The sequence below is a fragment of the Haematobia irritans genome, chromosome 5, assembly GCF_050003625.1.
Source record: "Haematobia irritans isolate KBUSLIRL chromosome 5, ASM5000362v1, whole genome shotgun sequence".
Classification (NCBI taxonomy): Eukaryota; Metazoa; Arthropoda; class Insecta; order Diptera; family Muscidae; genus Haematobia; species Haematobia irritans.
In genome coordinates, this window is record NC_134401.1 from 137,060,136 (window position 1) to 137,084,251 (window position 24,116).

Genomic DNA, 24,116 nt, shown 5'->3' on the forward strand with positions numbered 1-24,116 from the left:
TATCAAGTTTTTGCTTCCACCGTATTTTTTCCCTTCAGAAAACAGTATTTTATCAAAACACGAAAATCCTTTTTTTTTCCTTTTTTCACAATAACAAAAGTTGCTTCACAAAAGACGCTCTATCTCACAAACTAATTGACTTACAGACGTCAAATTTTGACACGAATAATTTGAAGGTTGGTACTATATAAAAATAATATGCATTTAATACTAGCGACGCCATCTATGTGTCAGACCGGGGACTTGTCAGCCAACCTGTTATACCTTTTTTATTTTGAGGTTAACTGATATTTGTTTGAAATCCCTGCCGCAGTGGTAAAAAAACTTGCTCGTGAGCTAAACATATCGCGAAAACGTATGCAACATATATTGATAAATAAGCTTGGACTAGAGCCATTGAAATTCCAAAAAGTGTAGGAGCTCACCGACACAAAAAAAATTTAAACTGAAAAGAGCCAAGGCGTTGCTTCGCTTACACGAAAGTGGTCATTTACCAAATTTTTGGGAGGTACGGTGCTACAATAGTTAGCATGTCTTCCTTGCATACAGAGGGTCGCATGTTCAATCCCAGTTTCGTGCAGCGTGTGGATGGCTTTCTCAGCCGTTTGACAGTCATAATTTGAGCCAAAGGTAGCCAGTTCTAACAAATCGAAACTAATTCTAAAAATTGATGTTTTTGCTTTTAAACAGTAAAAAATACACACAGAATACAAATGAACTGCTTTATGGAAGCAATGAACTACCACACGCAAAATTTGAACCAAATTGCATTTCATTTTTGGGATTTCCACCATTTACAAAATTCTTCCTTCTCATAAAAAAGTGAAGTCAAAGTAAAAAATCAGTAGCGCCAATGTAGGAAAGGCCTTTTGGCGCCAGTATAGGACAGATTTCTTCCGCTTCAGTTAACATTGAGTTATCTGTAAGAGCATTGAAATGTATGTTATCCTCATGTATAGTTCATAAAATTTTGAGACATACTTGAAATAAAAATAATTTTAATAGACTGCGGGAAAATTCTTACAAAATTTGGCATAACAGCCAGTCTGTAAAGATTTTTTCATAATTTTTATAGAAAATATCGTCAAAATTGTATTTGTATAGAATAGTTTTTTTTTAACTACAGAAAACTTATCTCAGTATTCTATCTATAATATCTCATATCCCAAATCTGATTATATTATTTTGCATAGGCGACAATTTATTGAAGTATATCACGTATATATCTGTGATTTTGCGTGCTGAAAACCTTAAATAAAATTGACAAGAAATAAATGCATGTCAAAGGAACCGATAATGCAATCACGTGAAAAGTCTGTCATTTGTCGACCATGCAATTGCATGATCGCAGTCAAAAAATTCTTTTTAATTATACCGAAATTGATTGTGTTCTTGTGTGTTTGTCGAATTATGAAGCACACAATCCAAATGGCAAAATATGGAGCACCAGCAAATTCTAAAACTCCATACATTTTACAATTGAAATGAGTAACCTCCATGGTTATGCATGGCGCATTATAATTAATTACGTAATGCTATAGAATAATTCCAAAAAAAAAAATAAAAATAAAACGGGGAGCATACAAACAAATAGCAAATATTTTTAAATGCAAACAAGACTCCCACCTCTATAAGATTAAGATTCCCATAAAAAGGCTTAAACGAAATCACATTGGCAGCACCAAACTATTCGCACCATCGCAACCATTATAAATGCAAAGTGAGTGGTGGTGCTACCTACCATGCAGGTTGATCTTCTCCCATATCTTATGATCGTTAAACTTGGTTTTCGTAGAGAGCGAATTAATTGGCTAAAATTAAACATAGCAATTAAAATTTGAATTCATTGATACCAGTTAAGAACCAGCTGAATGGCATACCCATTTATAGGGGCCATATTTCAGGGAGAATGGGATATCGAACAGACTCTGTTTTATTTTTATTTTGATCAATTCTTTGAAGACCAACGATACACGGTAGTCATAGCCTCCTGTGGTTTAGTGGTATGCAAATGTATCATTAAAATATGAGTGTTGTGATTCGCTGCTAGAAGAAATGATTATTAATCAATATATAATATTTTATAAATTCCATAGTTTGAATTTAACAATAGAACCACGCGCATTACAAATTAAAAGAGGAAACGTGGTAAATATTTGATTAAATATTTTTACAATTAAAACCATCACTTTTTGACAAGTAAGAAAGATCATAAAGGGGAGAGACACATTTATGAGACCGTCTATGTAAAATTTTTGCAAAATTTTATTTCTCCAAAATTTATCTCTATTGAAAATTTTTGCAATATTTTATCCTTATATAAAATTTTTGGAAAATTATGTCTCTATAGAAAATTTGTGCAAAATTTTATGTCTATGGAAAATTTTGGCAAAATTTTATCCCTACAGAAAATTTTGGCAAAATTTTATCTCTGTAGAAAATTTTGGCAAAATGTTTTCTCTAAGAAAATTTTGGTAAAATTTTATCTCTATAGAAAATTTTGGTAAAATTTTATCTCTATTTTATCTATAAAAAAATATTGTATCTATAAAAAAAATGTTGCAAATTTTTAAGTAGATATACAATTTTTGCAAATTTTTATCTCTATAGAAAAATTTATCTCTAAATAAAAATTGGCAAATATGTTCTATAGAGATACAATTTTATCTCTATAGAACATATTTGCCAATTTTTATTTCAATAGAAAATGTTTGCTTAACTTTATCTCTATAGAAAAGTTTTGCAAAATCTCTCTATAGAACATATTTGCCAAATTTTATCTCGATAGAAAATGTTTGCCTAACTTTATCTCTATAAAAATATTTTGTCAAATTTTATCTTTATAGAAAATAGTTGACAAATTTTATCTCTTTAAAAATGTTTCTCAAAATTTTATTTCTATAGAAACATTTATCTCTTAAGAAAATGTTCTCAAAATTTTATCTCTATAGAAAATTTTGTCAATATTTTATTCCTACAAAAAAAAAATTGCACAATTTTATTTATATAAAAAATTTTTGCAAAATTTTATCTATCAAATATTTTTGCAAAGTTTTATCTCTATAAAAAAGGTTTGCAAAATTTAATCTCTATAAAAAATTTTGTAAACATTTATCGTTATAGTAAATTTTGTAAAATTGCTATCTCTATAGAAAATTTTGTCAAAATTTTATTTCTATAGAAAATTTTGTCAAAATTTTATCTCTATAGAAATTTTTTCTCAAAATTTTATCTTTATAGAAAATTTTGTCAAAATTTTATCTTTATAGAAAATTTTGTCAAAATTTCATCTCTATAGAAAATTTTGTTAAAATTTTATCTTTTTTGAAAATTTTGTCAAAGTTTTATCTCTATAGAAAATTTTGTCAAAATTTTATCGCTATAGAAAATTTTATCACAATTTTACCTCTATAGAAAATTTTGTCAAAATTTTATCTATAGAAAATTTTGTCAAAATTTTATCTCTAGAGAAAATTTTGCCAAAATTTTATCTCTATAGAACATTAAAATTTTTATCTCTATAGAAAATCTTGTAAAAGTTTTATCTCTATAGAAAATTTTGTCAAAATTTTATCTCTTTTGAAAATTTTGTCAAAATTTTATTTCTATAGAAAAATTTATCAAACTCTTACCTCTATAGAAAATTTTGTCAAAATTTTATCTCTAGAGAAAATTTTGTCAAAATTTTATCTCTATAGAAAATTTTGTAAAAATTTTATTTCTATAGAAAATTTTATCAAAATCTTACCTCTATAGAAAATTTTGTCAAAATTGTATCTATAGAAAATTTTGTCAAAATTTCATCTCTATAGAAAATTTTGTCAAAATTTTATCTCTATAGAAAATTTTGTCAAAATTTTATCGCTATAGAAAATTTTATCAAAATCTTACCTCTATAGAAAATTTTGTCAAAATTTTATCTATAGAAAATTTTGTCAAAATTTTATCTCTTTAGAAAATTTTGTCAAAATTTTATCTATAGAAAATTTTGTCAAAATTTTATCTCTTTAGAAAATTTTGCCAAAATTTTATCTCTTTAGAAAATTTTGTCAAAATTTTATCTCTATAGAAAATTTTGTAAAAGTTTTATCTCTATAGAAAATTTTGTCAAAATTTTATCTCTTTTGAAAATTTTGTCAAAATTTTATTTCTATAGAAAATTTTGTCAAAATTTTATTTCTATAGAAAATTTTGTCAAAATTTTATCTCCATAGAAAATTTTATAAAAATTTTATCTCTAAGGAAAATTTTGTCAAAATTTTACCTCTATAGAACATTTTGTCAAAATTTTATCTCTATAGAAAATGTTGTCAAAATTTTATCTCTATAGAAAATTTTGTCAAAATTTTATCTCTATAGAAAATTTTGTCAAAATTTTATCTCTTTTGAAAATTTTGTCAAAATTTTATTTCTATAGAAAATTTTATCAAACTCTTATCTCTATAGAAAATTTTGTCAAAATTTTATCTATAGAAAATTTTGTCAAAATTTTATCTCTAGAGAAAATTTTGTCAAAATTTTATCTCTAGAGAAAATTTTGTCAAAATTTTATCTCTATAGAAAATTTTGTCAAAATTGTATCTCTATAGAAAATCTTGTCAAAATTTTATCTCTATAGAAAATCTTGTCAAAATTTTATCTCTATAGAAAATTTTGTAAAAATTGTATCTCTATAAAAAATTTTGTCAAAATTTTATCTCTATAGAAAATTTTGTCAAAATTTTATCTTTATAGAAAATTTTGTCAAAATTTTATCTTTATAGAAAATTTTGTCAAAATTTTATCTTTATAGAAAATTTTGTCAAAATTGTATTTCTTTAGAAAATTTTGTCAAAATTTTATCTCTATAGAAAATTTTGTCAAAATTTTATCTCTATAGAAAATTTTGTCAAAATTTTATCTCTATTGAAAATTTTGTCAAAATTTTATCTCTATAGAAAATTTTGTCAAAATTTTATCTCTATAGAAAATTTTGTCAAAATTTTATCTCTAGAGAAAATTTTGTCAAAATTTTATCTCTAGAGAAAATTTTGTCAAAATTTTATCTCTATAGAAAATTTTGTCAAAATTTTGTCTATCGTCAATTTTGTCTATTTGTCAAAATTTTATCTATAGAAAATTTTGTCAAAATAGTATTTCCGCTAAAAAAAAATTATTTCCATTGAAAATTTTATCAAAATTTTATTTCTATAAAAAATGATTACAAAATTGTATCTCTATAAATTTTTTTTGCAAAATTTTATCTCTATAAAAATTTTTTGCAAAATTTTATTTCTATAGAAAATTTTTGCAAAATTTTATCTCTGTGAAAATTTTGTCAAAATTGTATCTCTATAGAAAATTTTGTCAAAATTGTATCTATAGAGAAAATTTTGTCAAAATTTTATCTCTATAGAAAATTTTGTCAAAATTTTATTTCCACTAAAAAATTTTATTTCCATTGAAAATTTTATCAAAATTTTATTTCTTTAGAAAATTATTGCAAAATTTTATCTCTATAATTTTTTTTTTTTTGCAAAATGTTATCTTTATAGAAAATATTTGCATAATTTTGTTTCTATAGAAAATTTTTGCAAAATTTTATCTCTACAGAAAATTGTTGCAAAATTTTTATCTCTACAGAAAATTTTTGCAAAATTTTCTCTCTGTGAATTCTTTGAGTTTTGTACTTTTTTTATTGAGATTGTGCATTTTGAGAGTGTATCATACAACTACATATGTATATTGTCTTTCATATTGAATCAGAGGCTGAAGTCTTGAACTTTGCCAAAAAATTCCAATTATTTCGGCAATGAGCAACATCTGCCTGCAACAAATAAACAAAAACAACCACATTCATTAAAATTTGGTTAATAATTTTTCGATTATGTGACAGTGGCACGAACGCATTGCCACATTTGGAACTGGTCGCTCGCTGTTGTCTCCAATAATTTTGTGGTCAATGCTAAATTTTTAGATTTATTCAAAATCCATTAAACTTTGTTTGCCCATTGCATATACAATATATCCTCCGGAAATATTTTTACCCACTGCCGCCATGCATACCAAGAAGGCCATAACCCAAAGGGGATGAAGGCTATTCAACCATCCATAGGCATTGGAAAAAATTTATTTATGCAAGCAGCGAGCAACGAAGCGATCAATAAAACCAAGTGCCACAAACTATGTCTTGCCTCCATTTGGCTGTTCAATATTGTTGGTGGTGGTGCTGCAAGATACTCTCGTATTATTTTACCATCCATTTTGATGACTTTGTGAATGGTATTGACATAAATCGTGTTCACCGGTCGCATGGTAGTTCTCCTAGCTTCTTGAATGTATCGCTGTCATTGGTTTTTAATTCATTGCTGCAGTGGCAAGTTTGGGACGACATAGCAGCTATCTAATTCTAACAAGAGACTATGACGAAACATTTGCTATTTGCTGTCCAGATTAGAGGTCGCTTTGATTCTTCTATCATTTCAATTTGGCTCTATGACACACTCAGTAATCATACTGATGATGATGATGACAAAGACCTTAAAGTCATGTTAAAAGTCTCTGATGCAATCTTGTTGCAAGCAACATTAGAATCACTGATGTCAAATCAACAAATCAAGATTTAAAATTATGCTGATGATGCTGTTCCAACTGGTGCTGCTGCAGCCGCCATCATAGCTGCTGTTGCAAGTCTATGTATCTGCCTGGTCTCTATTTTACCAGCTTCAATATTGGCCAAAAGACAATTTACACTTGAGTAAATATTTGAAAATAGTTTTTCATTAAATAACGCATGACTGATTACATTGAAATGACAGATCATAGACCCTGTTGATTATTAGGTGTTTTGTGGTTATTTATTTATTGACCCTTTAAAAGATTTAAAGGAAACATGGCGTTACACGACGGATAGACAAAATGCGAAAATTTGCTATAGAGATGAAATTTTGAAAAAATTTCTTACAAAGATACAATTTTGAAAAAATTTTCTATAGAGATACAATTTTGATAACATTGTCTATAGAAATAATACTTTGACAACAGTTTCTATAGAGATAAAATTTTGACAAAATTTTCTATAGAGATAAAATTTTGACAAAATTTTCTATGAAGATAAAATTTTGATAAAATTTTTTATAGGGATAAAATTTTGACAAAATTTTTTATAGGGATAAAATTTTGACAAAATTTTCTATAGAGATAAAATTTTGACAAAATTTTCTATAGAGATAAAATTTTGACAAAATTTTTTATAGGGATAAAATTTTGACACAATTTTTTATAGGGATAAAATGTTGACAAAATTTTCTATAGAGATAAAATTTTGACAAAATTTTCTATAGAGATAAAATTTTGACAAAATTTTCTATAGAGATAAAATTTTGACAAAATTTTCTATAGAGATAAAATTTTGACAAAATCTCCTATAGAAATAAAATTTTGACAAAATTTCCTATAGAGATAACATTTTGACAAAATTTCCTATAGAGATAAAATTTTGACAAAATTTTCTATAGAGATAAAATTTTGACAAAATTTTCTATAGACATAAAATTTTTACAAAATTTTCTATAGAGATATAATTTTGACAAGATTTTCTATAGAGATAAAATTTTGACAACATTTTCTATAGAGATAACATTTTGACAAAATTCTCTATAGACATAAAATTTTGACAAAATTGTCTATAGAAATAAAATTTTGACAAATTTTTTTATAGGGATAAAATTTAGACAAAATTTCCTATAGAGATAAAATGTTGACAAAATTTCCTATAGAGATAAAATTTTGGCAAAATTGACAAAATTTTCTATAGAGATAAAATTTTGACAAAATTTTCTATAGAGATACAATTTTGACAAAACTGACAAAATTTTCTATAGAGATAAAATTTTGACAAAATTTTCTATAGAGATAACATTTTGACAAAATTTTCTATAGAGATAAAATTTTGATAAAATTTCCTATAGAGAAAAAATTTTGACAAAATTTTCTATAGACATAACATTTTGACAAAATTTTCTATAGACATAACATTTTGACAAAATTTTCTATAGACATAAAATTTTTACAAAATTTTCTATAGAGATAAAATTTTGACAAAATTTTCTATAGAGATAAAATGTTGACAAAATTTTCTATAGGGATAAAATTTTGACAAAATTTTTTATAGAGATAAAATTTTGACAAAATTTTCTATAGAAATAAAATTTTGACAAAATTTTTTATAGAGGTAAAATTTTGACAAAATTTTCTATAGAGATAAAATGTTGACAAAATTTTCTATAGGGATAAAATTTAGACAAAATTTCCTATAGAGATAAAATGTTGACAAAATTTCCTATAGAGATAAAATTTTGGCAAAATTGACAAAATTTTCTATAGAGATAAAATTTTGACAAAATTTTCTATAGAGATACAATTTTGACAAAATTTTCTATAGAGATAACATTTTGACAAAATTTTCTATAGAGATAAAATTTTGACAAAATTTTCTATAGAGATAAAATGTTGACAAAATTTTCTATAGGGATAAAATTTTGACAAAATTTTCTATAGAGATAAAATTTTGACAAAATTTCCTATAGAGAAAAAATTTTGACAAAATTTCCTATAGACATAACATTTTGACAAAATTTTCTATAGAGATAAATTTTTGACAAAATTTTCTATAGAGATAACATTTTGACAAAATTTTCTATAGAGATAACATTTTGACAAAATTTTCTATAGAGATACAATTTTGACAAGATTTTCTATAGAGATAAAATTTTGACAACATTTTCTATAGAGATAACATTTTGACAAAATTATCTATAGACATAAAATTTTTACAAAATTTTCTATAGAGATATAATTTTGACAAAATTTTCTATTGAGATAAAATTTTGACAAAATTGTCTACAGAAATAAAATTTTGACAAATTTTTCTTTAGAGATAAAATTTTGAAAAACATTTCTTTAGAGATAAAATTTTACAAAATTTTGTATTTCTGAAATCTTTTTTAAATTACTTTATTTAATTTAATGTTATTACCTAATTTAATTAAAATTAGTTTAAAATAACTTAAGGCTTTTATTTATTTTTGGTTTTGTTTCATTGAAATGTTAGCCTTTTAACTAACATTTTTGATGGTATCTAAGCCTACAAATAATTAAATTACATTTTTATACACTCGAATTTGCTGACACCGTTTTGCGATTTTGACAAAAGATTGTAATTGAAAATCATCAAATTCATATAATTTTCAACGCTAACGGCAGCCAACACGCAATTAAAGTTTTAAGCAGAGTTAATAATGGTAACCCACGAAACTCGAGACTGCAAAACTAAACCGCAACAACCACAGCGACCGCCAAGACAATCAACTAAATTTACTGATTATAGTGTTGGAAGCATGCAACACTTAAAAGTGCCCAGAGAAACGGAGTGACTGCAGGGTTGGGTGGTCGAAGCATTTTGGTCAGTAGCCCAGTAGCTAGAAAACATAAATTTTCCGTATAGTTTTAGCCAATGGAAAATTACGACATCTCTTTGGTTTACTTCAGTTTTTTGTTTTTAATGAAAGAGACCCTGCCCCCTAATAAAGCAAAATGCTACCTATGATTTGAACAGTGATGGTCAAGCTGCATGAACAACAGATGATGGATAGACATGGCCTACCGGGCCCTAGTGAACGGATGTTGAGTTCTTCACATCCACAGCAATGCAATTACACTGAATGAGTGAACGGTGGCCCTGGTACTTGACTCTTTGCATTACCATGGCTTAAACTTCGATTTTCTAATTTTGTTTAACAGTTAAACAATAAAATTTTAGTTTAATTAAAATTAAATTTTGACATCGTTGTAATTACAAAATCCTAATCATGTTATCGCTATGCTTGTTTGAGATACACGAATGGTTGGATGGTCGGTTGGAGGATTTTTTGACTATCTAACCTTGACGTCAATAGTGTCTTGCCATGAACAATGGAATTGTGGTGGTAACTTGTGAACATGGTCACTGTTTATCATTGATTGCATCGAGTAGCCATTACGGTTGTGCTGCATAGACTAAATTGCTACCTGTTACCACATAATTGGGTGAACTATCAAAAGGCTACTTAATCCATGAAACAATAATGGATTGTTTGACAACATTTTCTATAGAAATAAAATTTTTGACAATATTTAAAACTTTGTACAAAAATTTTCTATAACAATAAAATTTTGAACAAAATTTTCTATAGTTATTAAATTTTGACAAAATTTTATATAGAAACAAAATTTTCTACAGAGATAAAATTTGGACAAAATTTTCTATAGAGATAAAATTTTGACAAAATTCTCTATAGAGGAAAAATTTTGACAAAATTTTCTATAAAGATAAAATTTTGACAACATTTTCTATGGAGATAAAATTTTGACAAAATTTTCTATAGAGATAAAATTTTGACAAAATTTTCAATAGAGATAAAATTTTGATAAAATTTTCAATAGAGATAAAATTTTGACAACATTTTCTATGGAGATAAAATTTTGACAAAATATTCTATAGAGATAAAATTTTGACAAAATTTTCTATAGAAATAAAATTTTGACAAAATTTTCTATAGAGATAAAATTTTGACAAAATTTTCTATAGAGGTAAAATTTTGACAAAATTTTCTATAAAGATAAAATTTTGACAAAATTTTCTATAAAGATAAAATTTGACAAAATTTTCTATTTTCTACAAAAAAATTCTACAAAAATAAAATTTTGACAAAAAAAAAATTGGAAAAATTTTCTATAGCGATAAAATTTTGACAAAAGTTTATAAAGAAGTTTATATAGAAATAAACTTCTGCAAAAATTTTCTATAGAAATAAAATTTTTCTATAAAAATTAAATTTTGCAAAAATTTCTACAGTAATAAAATTTTGACAAACATTTTTATAGAGATAAAAAATTGTACAAAATTTTCTAAAGATTTACAAATTTTAAAAAGTTTTCCATAGAAATTAAATTTTACAAAAATTTCCTATAGAAATGAAATTTTACAAAAATTTCCTATAGAAATAACATTTTGACAAAATTTTCAATAGGAATAAAAATTTTCTATAGATTTTGGAAATATTTTCTTTGGATATTAAATTTTGCAAAAAAATTTTTTGAAGTTAAATTATCAAAAATGCTATAGAAAAATTTTATAGACACAAACTTTTTTGAAGTTTTTCTATAGAAATAAAATTTTCTACGGAAATATAATTTAGTGAACGCTTCAAAAGATATACAATTTTGACAACATTATATAGAAATAAAATTTGGCAAAATTTTCTATAAAATTAAGTTTCTATATAATTAACATTTTCGTACTTTTAAATGTTTTAATTATTTGCTGTCTTCACTTTTTACATCGTGACATTCATAATCCTATCTATGGCTTAGAAGGTCATCTATACAAAATATTTGGTATGGCAAACACTACGTGTAGACGTGTTGGAATATCTACTCATCCATTTGGGTGAACAGTTGGATGACGTACAAACGTACGGTGTTTGCATGTAGTCCGGCTAATGCAATCCAAAACTATTTTTAAATTCAAGCGGCATATTATGTTATGAGCCTTTACAGTGATGAATGAAAGAATGAAATTCACATTATGCATAACGTAAAAAAATAAGAGTCAAGATTTGACTTTTGTAGAAAATTTTCGTCAAAATTTTAGTTTTATAGAAAATGTTGTAAGAATTTTATTTTTTATATAAAATGTTGTCAGAATGTTATTTCTAAAGAAAATGTTGTCAAATTTTAATTTTTCTACAAAATTCTATTTCTATAAAAAATTTTCTTAGAATTTTATATTCAAAGAGAATTTTGTCCAACTTTAATTTTATAGAAAATTTTGTCAAAATTTTTTTTTTAGAAAATTTCGTCAAAAATTGTTTTTTTTTTTTCTTTGAAAATTTTTTCTATAGAAAATATTTCAAAATTTTATTCCTATAGAAAATTTTGTCAAAATTTAATTTCTATAAAAAAAATTTATCAAAATTGTATTTCTATAAAAAAATTTATCAAAATTGTATTTCTATAAAAAATGTTCTCAAAATGTTATTTCTATAGAAAATTTTGTCAAAATTTTATTTATTTAGAACTTTTTATTACAGAAAATTTATTTTTAAAAAAATTTTTGTCAAAATTTTATTTTTATATAAGTTTTACAAATTGTATTTCTACAGAAAGTATTTGTAACATTGTATTTCTGTAGAAAATTTTGTCAAAATTTTATTTATAAAGAAATTGTTATTAAAGACAATTTATTTTTAAAGAAATTTTTGTAAAAATTTTATTTTTATATAAGGTTTACAAATTGTATTTCTACAGAAAGTATTTGTAACATTTTATTTCTATATAAACATAATAATAATAAACATAAATAATTTTATAGAAAATATTATTTCTATAGAGAAATTTCTTAAAATGATAAAATTTTATTTCTATGTAAAATTTTATCAACATTTTATTTCTATAAAAAATTTTGTCAACATTCTATTTCTATAAAAAATTTTGTCAAAATTCTATTTCTATAGAAAATTTTTACAAAATTTTATTTCTATAGAAAATTTTATCAAACTTTTATTTCTAGAAAAAATATTGTCAAAATTTTATTTCTATAAAAAATTTTGTCAAAATTTTATTTCTATAGAAAATTTTGTCAAAATTTTATTTCTATAGAAAAGTTTGTCAAAATTTTATTTCTATAGAAAATTTTGTCAAAATTTTATTTCTATAGAAAATTTTATCAAAATTTTATTTCTATAAAAAATGTTGTCAAAATTCTGTTTCTATAGAAAATTTTGTCAAAATTCTTTTTCTACAGAGAATTTTGCCAAAATTTAATTTCTTAAGAAAATTTTGACATTTTATTTATATAGAAAATTTTATCAAACTTTTATTTCTATAGAAAATTTTATCAACATTTTATTTCTATAAAAAATTTTGTCAACATTCTTTTCTATATAGAATTTTACCCAAATTTTATTTCTATAGAATATTTTGACAAAATTTTATTTCTATAAAAAATTTTGTCAAAATTCTGTTTCTATAGAAAATTTTGTCAAAATTCTTTTTCTACAGAGAATTTTGCCAAAATTTAATTTCTTAAGAAAATTTCGACGAAATTTTATTTCTTAAGAAAATTTTGACAAAATTTTATTTCTATAGAAAATTTTATCAAACTTTTATTTCTATAGAAAATTTTATCAACATTTTATTTCTATAAAAAATTTTATCAACATTCTTTCCTATAGAGAATTTTACCCAAATTTTATTTCTATAGAAAATTTTGACAAAACTTTATTTCTATAAAAAATTTTGTCAAAATTCTGTTTCTATAAAAAATTTTGTCAAAATTCTGTTTCTATAGAAAATTTTGTCAAAATTCTTTTTCTACAGAGAATTTTGACAAAATTTATTTCTTAAGAAAATTTTGACAAAATTTTATTTCTATAGAAAATTTTATCAAACTTTTATTTCTATAAAAAATTTTGTCAATATTTTATTTCTATAAAAATTTTGTCAAAATTTTATTTCTATAGAAAATTTTGTCAAAATGTTATTTCCATAGAAAATTTCGTCAAAATTTTATTTCTATAGAAAATTTTGTCAACATTTAATTTTTATAGAAACTTTTGTCACAATTTTATTTTTATAGAAAATTTTGTCAAAATGTTATTTCTATAGAGAATTTTGCCAAAATTTTATTTTTTGTAGAAAATTTTATTTCTATTGAAAAATAATCAAAATTTTATTTTTATAGAAATTTGTCAAAATTTTGTCTTATAAAATTTATAAAAAAATTTATTTTTTGGTAACTAATATCACTGTACTATTCAATGGATAAACTGTAGTCTACACATTCATGGTGCGAAAAGTGCTATGAAATTCAAACGCCAAATGACATTTTTATCATGGTGTAAGATAATTTGGATGAGCATTATGGAGTATTTAGTGTCGGTGTATGTATATATGTGAGCAATGGAGAGTGTTTTACTATTACATGGCTCCATTTCTTTCAAGAGCTTTTCATTATTGTTTGCATCTCACTCTGGCTGCAGTTGTATTTGTGAAGAGGATTTACATACGATCTCTTCGTTATTCTCCAGAAGGAGTTAGTCATCAATTTATGTATATGCTTTGAATTTTCCAAAAATTTTCAGTTCCTTGTGATACTGAAATCGCAACGGTAGTTCGTATTTAATTGCATGTTGACATATTTACTTCCTTTCATTTTTGTTTAACAATTTTCAAGTTCATGGGAATTTGCATTAATATGCGTGACAGAAATGTAACGTAGCTGTTTTTAAAATCACGTTCATATACTATATAAGCTTACCGTTTTCAGGTGATTAGCAGTCAGAGAGAGTAACTCTTGAAAATGGCTCATTTAGCGTGGAATGCAAGGGCATGGATGACAATTAAACAATGCCTGAAGTTAATCCAATTTGCAGATATTTTTTTTTTTTACTTAATATGAGAGCTAGTCATTTTGGAAGGTTAAATAGATAGATTTGTGGGATTTTGCTTCCTTACAAACTAAACCATTTAAATTCTATTATGATAATTGTTGGGGATTGAATTTAGATTTCGATTATGTCTTGAAGGAGATGATTAAAATTGACCTTGACAATGTTAGTGTGGTGCGCGTGTTTTTTTATTTAAAGCTCTGAAAATGTTTTTCCTTGACCATTTTACTATTAACTCAAAAATTACGACTTTTTTAAATGCTCGTGTAAAAAGAGAGGAAGAACTATTTAATAGGCAAGTCGTTATTTTAATTTAGTCTTGAATAAAAAATAATGGCAATTTTCTGAAAATACATCACATAAAATTTGTGGAGAGTATTGATAAATTTATCTTTATTAAGTCGACCTTTCGAGTTTTTCTTTATTATAGAAAGAAACGTTAGAAACAGATCCGATAAGTGAAGAGCAGGTTTGCTCGAAATCCACAATCGGGTTTACCGGCAAAAGAGATCAACTGAAAATGTACACCTTCGATTGGCAAACAGATTTCAAGCACCGCCGATGGCAATGCTCTGGGCCGCGATAACGTTCCATGGTCCCTCCCCGCTCGTATTCATCGAACGTGGTGTCAAAATAAATGCCGAATGTTATCGGGATAATATCCTAAAGACAGTATTGAAGCCCTGGACAGACAAATACCATCGAATTTTTCATGCATTTAAACTATGTTTGGTTTAAAAGGAGGTCCCTTGCTTATGGTTGCCACTCGAGCCAAAAATTATCTACCAAAATTTTGAGAAAATTTTACCAAAATGTAATTTAAATAGAAAATTTTGCAAAAATTTTATTTCTATAGAAAATTTTGTCAAAATTTTATTTCTATAGAACATTTTGTCAAAATTTAATTTCTATAGAAAATTTTGTCAAAATTTTATTTCTATAGAAAATGTAAAATTTTTATTTCTATAGAAAATTTTGTCAAAATTTTATTTCTATAGAAAATTTTGTCAAAATTTTATTTCTATAGAAAATTTTGTCAAAATTTTATTTCTATACAAAATTTTGTCCAAATTTTATTTCTATACAAAATTTTGTCCAAATTTATTTTTATAGAAAATTTTGTCAACATTTTATTTCTATAAAAAATTTTGGCCAAATTTTATTTCTATAAAAAATTTTGTCAAAATTTTATTTCTATAGAAAATTTTGTCAAAATTATATTTCTACAGAAAATTTTGTCATATAGAAAACAAAATTTGTCAAAAATTTATTTCTAATAAAAAATTTTGTCAAAATTTTATTTTTTATAGAAAAAAATTTTCAAAATTTTATATATATAGAACATTTGTGAAGTATCTCTTAACTGAAGAGGAATATTTTGTAAAATCTTTCAAACCATCAAGAATTCTACCAATCTACCAAACAGTAAAAAAATCTACCATTTTTGGTAGAATTGTACCAACTGTGGCAGCCGTGCCTTTGCTTCATTTATACCGCACAATGGCCTCCAAAATCTCTAGATCTCAATCCGTTGGACTTTTTCGTCAGGGTCATTTTGAAGAATAAGGTTGGTAGAATTCTATCTACCAGTTTGATAGAATTCTACCAACCTTATTGTTTTTACTGTTTGCTAGATTGGTAGAATTCTTGATGTTTTGGTAGATTTCGCAAACAATTCCTAAAATGTTGACAAAATTTTCAATAGAAACAAAATTTTGACAAAATTTGCTATAAAAAAATTGACAAACTTTCTATAAAAAAATTTTGGCACAATTTGCTATAGACATAATATTTTGACAAAAATTTCTATAGAAATAAAATTTTTACAAAATTTTCTATAGAAATAAAATTTTGACAAAATTTTCTATAGAAACAAAATTTTGACAATATTTTCTGTAGAAATAAAATTTTGATAAAATTTTCTATAGAACTAAAATTTTTACAAAATTTTCTATAGAAATAAAATTTTGACAAAATTTTCTATAGAAACAAAATTTTGACAATATTTTCTGTAGAAATAAAATTTTGATAAAATTTTCTATAGAACTAAAATTTTGACAAAATTTTCTATAGAAATAAAATTTTAACAAAATTTTCTATAGAAATAAAATTTTAACAAAATTTTCTATAGAAATAAAATTTTGACAAAATTTTCTATAGAAATAAAATTTTGACAAAATTTTCTATAGAAACAAAGTTTTGACAAAATTTTCTCTAGAAATAAAATGTTGACAAAAGTTTCCATAGAAATAAAATTTTGACAAAATTTTCTATAGAAATAAAATTTTGACAAAATTTTCAATAGAAATAAAATTTTAACAAAATTTTCTATAGAAATAAAATTTTTATGAAATTTGCTACAGAAAAGAAATTTTTCCTTAGAACTGAACATTTTACAAATTTTTCCATAAAAATTAAGTTTTTCATATATTTTCTATAAAGTGATTTCATAATTTCTTTTCAAGAAAAAAAAAGTTCATATAGAAAATTTTGTCCAAATTTTATTTCTATAGAAAATTTTGTCCGAATTTATTTTTATAGAAAATTTTGTCAACATTTTATTTCTATAAAAAATTTTGTCTAAATTTTATTTCTATAGAAAATTTTGGCCAAATTTTATTTCTATAAAAATTTTTTTTATAGAAAGTTTGTCAAAATTTTCTATAGAAATAAAATTTTGACAAAATTTTCTATAGAAATCAAATTTTGACAAAATTTTCAATAGAAATAAAATTTTAACAAAATTTTCTATAGAAATAAAATTTTTATGAAATTTGCTATAGAAAAGAAATTTTTCCATAGAACTGAACATTTTACAAATTTTTCCATAAAAATTAAGTTTTTCATATATTTTCTATAAAGTGATTTCATAATTTCTTTTCAAGAAAAAAAAGTTCATAATAACCAAAAATTAATTTATTAAAAAACCGAAAAATAAGATTTTGTTTTTGTATTTGGTAGTTTTTTGGTAAAAGTTTCTTCAAATTTTGGTAGAATATTTTTGGCTCAAGTGGCAACCGTGGTGTAGAATCATTATTTTTGGTAGCCACATTTTCATGTAAATCAATTGTTATTATACCCTGACCACATTGGGTATAACATTTTTCGGGGTTATTAACCGTTGTCCTTAATCAATGTCTTGGAATAGCCTTTTGCAATGACACTATCCTATAGAAAGGCACACTTCAGTAAATCTCACACCATAGTCAGAGTACGAATTAAATGTAAACTATGGGAATGGTCAGGTCACACTATACAAATATTTGACTAAAATCAAATTTTTTTTTCTGAAAAATTTTCGAAATAATTGGATACCGTTTTCGGTATGCTGATTGCTGTCAAATATTTGCCCTGTGCGAAGGTGTCATTCGACCATTGTAACCGTACCATACGTTTCTCATGTAAAATCGTATAACCAGTGGATAAGCAGCCATAATACGCTAACATATCTAAAGTTGGAACAATACAAATTGCAAATAATAAAAGAAATCTAAATTGACAGTTAAAGGCGGTGGCGGCATATACACTCCTTTGTTGTCATGTCAGCCACACATGCGGACAAGGAGTTTCGCTTACAAAGGCTACTGAATTGGTATTACACTGGTAAAAAATCATCGTAATATTAACGAAATTGAGTCAAAGAAAAAATTTCATATTAGATATAATGAAACTTTTCGTTAATGCAATGATTTTTCTATTAAACAAAGAAATAAATTGTACTGTTAATGAAAATGTTCATTGTCTTTATGAACAGTTGTCGATATGCCAATGAAAAAAAGTCATGGACCAAATTTTAATGAAATTTTCGTTTTGTGTAGCAGTCGACAAATGGTACACTAAAAAATATATATAAGAACAGTTTAGATAAAAAAAAATACAATTTTTTTTTTCGAAAATTGCTTTTAGTTTTTTTGGAAATGGATTTTTTTATTGTATATTTTTAATTTTCAAATAATTTTTGCATTTCTTTTCTAGATAATGCTTACATCAGTTTAACTAATTTAGTTATTGATATTTTTTCTTAGTGTCATTGTTACATTAAAATTTCTTGGGAAATGTCATATATCGAAAAGTATTTGCCTGGTGTTATTTTTTACCAGTCTAAGGAAACTGATTTATTTTTATTCATTTTTTTTCTGAACTTCTTAAGTCTTTGTTGGGTATGACAAATGTCAATCGATAAACCATATTGTCCATACTTTATTGTGGCTAAAAAAAACCAATAACTCACCAGAAAGTGGTGTTTTTTTATATGGAGAAGAAGTAAATCAGTAACATTGAGGAAAAATAAATGTTTACGATCATTGTTATAAGGGTTTATTAAATTCTTTTAATATTTGTCATGCACAGTATTTTTGTTTTTGTTTTTTTATTCCATAAGGAAATTTTATATTTGAACCAATTAATTTTTATACGATGCACCACAACTGTGGTATAGGGTATAATAAATTTGGGCATTTATATGTAACACCACGAAGGACCATTCTGAGACACTTCGTTTAGTACATCGACCCAAAAATTCTGAGTCGATTTAACAATGTCCGTCTGTCTACCGTATTTTTGCATTTTGTCTTCGTAAAAATTCCGTTGTTTAACTAACGCTAAATTTAACTTATTTTTATTTGCAAAAAAATTATTTGTTTGTAGTTAAATTATATTATTTTTGTTTTTCGACAGACAAATGAAATTGTCCTTTTTTTTTGAGTATGTCTCAAACATTTTGTGAACTAAACGTGGGCATAAAGTTCAATGACCGTACCAATGATTAAACTTTCCTGGTTTTTACAACACTTTATGGAAATCTCTAAATCTGGAATAGAATTTAGATCAATTTTCGCACGAGGTAGTTTATTCTTGCTATAAAACAGTTTACTTTTTTTCTGTGTGTGCAAATTTGATATGGGGCCTTACTTACACAAGTAGTTGTTATTGATGTAGGTCGGATGGTATTGCAAATGGGCCATATCGGTTCACTTTTACGTATAGCCGCCATATAAACTAACCCCCAAATTTGACTTGCGGAGCCTCTCAGAGAAGCATATATCATTCGATCTGGCTGAAATTTGGTACATGATGATGGTATATGGTCTCTAACAACCGCGCAAAAATTGGTCTACATCGGTCCATAATTATATATAGCCCCATATGAACAGATCCCCAGATTTGGCTTGCGGATCCTCTAAGAGAAGCAAATTTCATTCGATTCGGTTGAAATTTGATACATGGTGTTGGTATAGGGTCTCTAAAATCCATGTCCACCAGGTCCACATCGGTCTATAATTATATGTAGTCCCCATATAAACCGATCCTCAGATTTAGCTTGCAGATCCTCTAAGAGAAGCATATTTTATCCGATCTGGCAACTAAAGGGTGATACAGTCAAAATTTGGTCAATATAAACTTGACGTATTTCTTTCAATTTTGCATTTAAAAAACCTGAACACCCCTCATTTTGAAGGTGTGTGTGTGTAGAATGTTGCTGCTATTTTGATTTTGGAATTCACTCTTCAGTTGTCAAAATGCCGTCCAAGCAAGAAGAGCAGCGTATCAAAATTTTGCTCGCGCATCGCGAAAATCCGAGCTACTCGCACGCAAAGCTGGCAAAATCGCTAAAAGTTTCCAAATCAACCGTTACAAATGTAATTAAAGTGTTTGGGGAACGTTTGTCGACAGCCTGGAAGTCTGGATCGGGGGGAAATCGAAAACCGGAAGCCGCTGAGACGACAAAGAGAGTTGCCGGTAGTTTCAAGCGAAACCCCAACCTCTCTCTCCGAGATGCCGCAAATAAGCTGGGTGTATCGTCTACAACCGTGCATCGAGCCAAAAAACGAGCCGGACTATCGACTTACTAGAAGGTAGTGACTCCAATTCGAGATGATAAACAAAATACGACGGCCAAAGCGCGATCCCGGAGGCTGTATACGACAATGCTGACGAAGTTTGACTGCGTGGTAATGGACGACGAAACCTACGTCAAAGCCGACTACAAGCAGCTTCCGGGACAGGAGTTTTATACGGCAAAAGGAAGGGGAAAGGTAGCAGATATTTTCAAGCACATAAAACTGTCAAAGTTCGCAAAGAAATATCTGGTTTGGCAAGCCATCTGTACCTGTGGCTTGAAAAGCAGCATTTGCATAGCTTCCGGGACTTTCAACCAATAAATTTACGTGAAAGAGTGTTTGAATAAACGTCTGCTGCCTTTCCTGAAGAAACACGGTTGTTCCGTACTGTTTTGGCCGGATTTGTCATCTTGCCATTACGGTAAAAAGGCCATGGAGTGGTACGCCGCCAACAACGTGCAGGTGGTTCCCAAGGACAAGAACCCTCCCAACACTCCAGAGCTCCGCCCAATTGAGAAATACTGGGCTATTGTCAAGCGGAACCTAAAGAAGATTAAAAAAACTGCTAAGGACGAGCAGCAGTTCAAGGCAAACTGGCTTTCTGCGGCGAAGAAGGTGGACAAGGTGGCTGTACAAAATCTGATGGCAGGTGTCAAGCGTGAGGCCCGGCAATTCGGATTTGGAAAAGCGAAAGCCTAACTGAATATTTTTCCTGAATTTTATACTAATTGAACTTGAAAAATAAATTTAATTTGATTTTTAAAATAAACGATTTCACCGATTTACACGCGTTTTCCCTTGACCAAATTTTGACCGTATCACACATTGTCCTCATCGGTCCATAATTACATATAGCCCCCATATAAACCGATCCCCAGATTTAGCTTGTGGAGCCTCAAAGAGTAGCAAATTTCATCCGATCCGCCTGAAATTTGGTACATGGTGTTGGTATATGGTCGCGATGGTCCACATCGGTCTATAATTATAGATAAACCGATCCCCAGATTTGACCTCCGGAGCCTCTTTGAGAAGCAAAATTCATCCGATCCGGTTGAAATTTGGTACATGGGTGTTAGTATTTGACCTCTAACAACCATGCCAGAATTGGCCCATATAGGTCCATAATTATATACAGTCCCCATATAAACGGATCCCTATATATGACCTCCGGCGCCTCTTGGAGGAGCAAAATGCATCCGATCCGGTTGAAACTTAGTACGTGGTGTTAATATATGGTCTCTAACAACGATGCAAAAATTGGTCCATATAGGTTCATAATTATATATAGCCCCCATATAAACCGATCGCCAGATTTTTATACCCTTCACCACTACTGTGGTACAGGGTATAATAAGTTTGTGCATTTGTATGTAACGCCAAGAAAGAAAAGTCTGAGACCCATCGTTTAGTATACCGATCGTCTTAGAATTAAATTCTGAGTCGATTTAGCGATGTCCGTCTGTCTGTCTGTCCGTCTGTCCGTCTGTCCGTCTGTCTGTCTGTTGATGTATTTTTGTGTGCAAAGTACAGCTCGCAGTTTTAGTCCGATTGTCCTAAAATTTGGTATGGGGTCCTGTTTCGTCTCAAAGACGATCCCTATTGATTTTGGAAAAAATCGGTTCAGATTTAGATATAGCTGCCATATATATTTTTCACCGATCTGGTTTATTTTTGAATTTTGTCAAAATTTTATTTCTATACCCAGAGAAGGAATATTATCATGTTTTAAGAGCAGATGTTATTTTTGGGTGGTGACCATGTAACATGGTTTTCGCAACCATGTTATTTTCTCGGAAATCATGTATCTGATTTCGGAAAGCAGGTTATATTTGACGAGAAAATAACATTTTAGTGACAAACATGTTACATGGTCACCATACAAAAACAACATTTTGTTCTTGAAACATGTTTGAAGTGATCATATTCCTTCTCTGCGTGTATAGAAAATTTTGTCGGAATTTTATTTCTGTAGAAAATTTATGAAGCACATCTTAATTGGAGAGGAATATTTTGCAAAATCTCCCAAAACATCACGAATTCTACTAATCTACCAAACAATAAAAAATCTGCCATTTTTGGTAGACCCGTGTACATAATTATATATAGCCTCCATATAAAGCGACCCCCATATTTCATATTTACGGTCAAGAACTGAATATATACGAAATTAAACGACCTTTCTTTTGTCTTTTCCTTGCCATCGGCCACAACCCAAGTAATTAAAATGTGGATGACCGTCTTTAGTATAAGTTTCTACGCAATTCATGGTGGAGGATACATAAGATTCGCCCTGGCCGAACTCACGGCCGTATATACTTGTTTTTAATTATTTAATTTAATTCAATTAAAATTTTAATTGGAAAAAAGTTGATTTTTAATTTTTTTTTGAAATGATGTCAAATTGCGGTGAAACTACTTATGGTGTTTTCTTTTCTGAAAAAAGTGCTTTGCCATCATTTTGTCTGTACAGAATGCGCATTTTTAAAATGTTGCTACGCCCAAACAAAGATATGATCACCTCCTTGAGCAAAATGGTATTTTCGAATGGTGAACTTGTAATATGTTTGTGACAACCATATTATTTTGTCGGGCATTATATATCCGATGTCGACAAACATTTTATTTTGTTGGCGAGAAAATATTTTTGGGACAAACAATTTTGTTTTTTCCCCATCCAAAAATAACATTTTGCTGTAGGAAGTCATCATATTCCTTCTCTGCACACAAAAAAAAAATTTTCTGATTCAATCACGAAATTAATTGATCCAATTAATTTTTTAATTGAAATGTCTTCAATCACGAAAATGATAGTATCAATCACAGTTTTAATTGGGCATAGAAAAAATTCTTGATTAAAAAATTAATTGATTTCATTACCAAATTTCAATTAATTTTTAATTGATTCAATTAAAAATTTAGTTGATATTGATTGCAAAACTCAATTAATTTAGTAATTAAAAAAAGGTAACTATTTTCAATTACATTCTGAATTGGCTTAGAAATTTTATTTGGATTAACAATTGATTGTTTGAAAAAAATTTTAATTAAAAATGTAAAAAAAATGTTCATCACTTTTTTAATTGACTTAGTCTTCCGAATTTGATTAAAAGTTAATTGTATCAATTAACTTTTTAATTAAAAATTTTAAAATTTTCAATCATTGGCTTAATTAACTTAATGTTTCTATCTTGATTAAAAAGTTAGTTGTACCAATTAATTTATTAATTGAACAAAATTTCAACTTCAATTAACTTTTTAATTGGAAATATTTTGGTGATATTTTTTTCTGTGTGCGTGTATCAATACGAGATCATGGATTTTTTCACTTTATCCTTCGCAGTGTCATAACGATGTCATAATTCGCTATCTACTCGAACTACCTTCCATCCAGCAAGAATTAAAATCTCCAACTCATATTGTTTTTTTTTCGCTTATTAAAAATCCGCGGACTCAAACGTAATTTTGCACTATACTAATACTAAAATAATAACTTTGCAGTGTAGGGGTTTCATATAGTCGACATAATTTGATTAGCGTTTCTATTTAGTTTTTGAAAAATAAAATTCAAGGCGATTTCTTGAAAGACTAATTTCCCATGGTTGCAATAAATAACGAATTTCTACTAACCCAAATTTTTGCTTATCCTATTCGTCTGGTTTTATCATGTGAGACAAACAAACGGTGGTCATTCAAACCACTTTCGTTTTTCGATCAAAGCATTTAATAGAAAACAAAACTGCTAAATAAAAAATGTGTAAACATAGAAAGAAATTTCCAAGTTTACTTTCAATTGAAAACACAGTGAGTT

General features: G+C 26.8%; 1 protein-coding gene across 2 annotated transcripts in view; it reads left to right on the plus strand.

Annotated features, from left to right (window-relative positions):
* The window catches only part of LOC142238522 (uncharacterized), a 285,659-nt gene that overhangs the window by 156,866 nt on the left and 104,677 nt on the right, over positions 1-24,116 (plus strand). The window lies entirely within an intron of this gene.